This window comes from Belonocnema kinseyi, chromosome 9 (genome assembly GCF_010883055.1).
Source record: "Belonocnema kinseyi isolate 2016_QV_RU_SX_M_011 chromosome 9, B_treatae_v1, whole genome shotgun sequence".
NCBI lineage: Eukaryota > Metazoa > Arthropoda > Insecta > Hymenoptera > Cynipidae > Belonocnema > Belonocnema kinseyi.
The window spans coordinates 52,351,447-52,353,272 of NC_046665.1; positions in this window are offsets into that span (position 1 = coordinate 52,351,447).

Here is a 1,826-nt window from a genome sequence, read left to right on the forward strand (position 1 = left end):
ATAACAAACAATGAAAATACTTTTGCTCCAATACTAATGCATATTATGAATGGTAATAATATAAATTTATTTAAATGTTCTATATTTTTTCAGAGTGGCTAAGAATTAAATTGAATCCAAAATAAGAAACAAATATTAAAGTAATCATTAAAAATAAGATTTGTACTTTAATGTGCAATATCTGAAAGAGCAGCCCTAGACCGAGGCACAGAAATAAATATAATATACATTTAATATAATAGAGTTGAACATAATGTAGAAAACTTCGCATTTTCGACATAATAAAGTGCAAAGACTGAGATACGTGATGAGAATGTACTTGTTAAAGCCGAAGGAGCTTTAACCAAAGGGAATTCACAATCATCAAATAACATTTGTCGATGCTTTGGCCTTTCATTTAAAAGGCTTGCGCACACATGTGGGGTAATTGCAAAGACCGAGCGCGTAGCGCGAGGTGAATAAACCATCGAGCGCGAAGCGCGAGACAAATACATTATCGAGTGCGAATCGCGAGAACCAACAGTCACGAATGAAACGTAAAAATGTTAAATTACTGATTTCATCAGTGAGGGAAATTAACTGATTTAAAGAGTCATTTTTGACTAAAATTACTATATCCCAATGGGAAATGCCTGTATTGAGCCGTAACTTACATCTAACGCAGTACTGAGCCAGTGGTCTTGCCAACGTCCAGCCAAATCTTGGCGGACCAGTGCTGGCGCAATAATGGGTGAATTGGCCAGGCCAAGATCTAGCCAAGACTTGGCGAACGAGTACTGGAGCAGTACTGGGGGAATTTCAGCTCAATTACTGTACCGATACTGGCAAAAATCATAGATCAAAAAGAAAATATATGAATACACTATCTTCGGAGATTGTCAGCACGATTGGCGCGAGCAGTATTAACAATCACTACTGACTTTGAACCACGATAACTTGGTGAAGAAAAGCGATACAGGTTTTTTTTTTAAACAGTTGAATAGCTTTGGAAATTCCAAGTCGAACGGTGCCTAATAGATATTTTTTGACGTTTTGAAGAGAAGACAGAACGTGAGAAGTTTTAAAAAGATCAAGATTTTCTCAAATGTTGTACCTACTATCGCGAGACAACTATAGGGATCTGCCTTTCGGCCATTCCAAAGTAACGGAAGGGACATTTGCACGCATAAAAGCTTAAAAAATCCTTATTTAAAACAACTATATCTTGTTGAAGCTACACTACCTGTGCAAAGATGCATGAACTTGTAATTTTCCAGATTCTAAAACTCTATTAAAGTGGATAATTTTCATGTTATAAAACGAAAAAGACGGTAACGGATGGGACTCGTACGGGACTCACTTCCAGACTTACTTTTCCTTTCAATCAGAACTCTGCGAATTGAGAATAGTTATAACACCAATTTTTTTGTAATGGATTTGTCTTTTGAAGTTTTCTTTTTATATATGCCAAGTTCTAAAATATTTGACTTAGAATTTTGGATAAAATTCTTCTTTTAGGTAACGGATGGGACATAGCAAGGTAAAGGATGGGACATGTACAATTAGGAAATTACTTTGGAGGCTTTACAGATAATATATCTTCAACATGAACTTAGAATTGAAAGGAGTAGGATTTAAATAATTTATCAAAGTTTAAAATCAATGGAAAATTGATTTTATTGCCAAAAACTCAGGGTTAAAACATTTATTCTACGTACATTCTTACCCACATCTATATCTATAAAATTAACCCTTAAACGGCCAAAACGCCACTACCGGTACACTGCTTTTCAACGGTCAATAACTAAGACTATTCGACACTAGAAAAAATTGAGACACATATATTT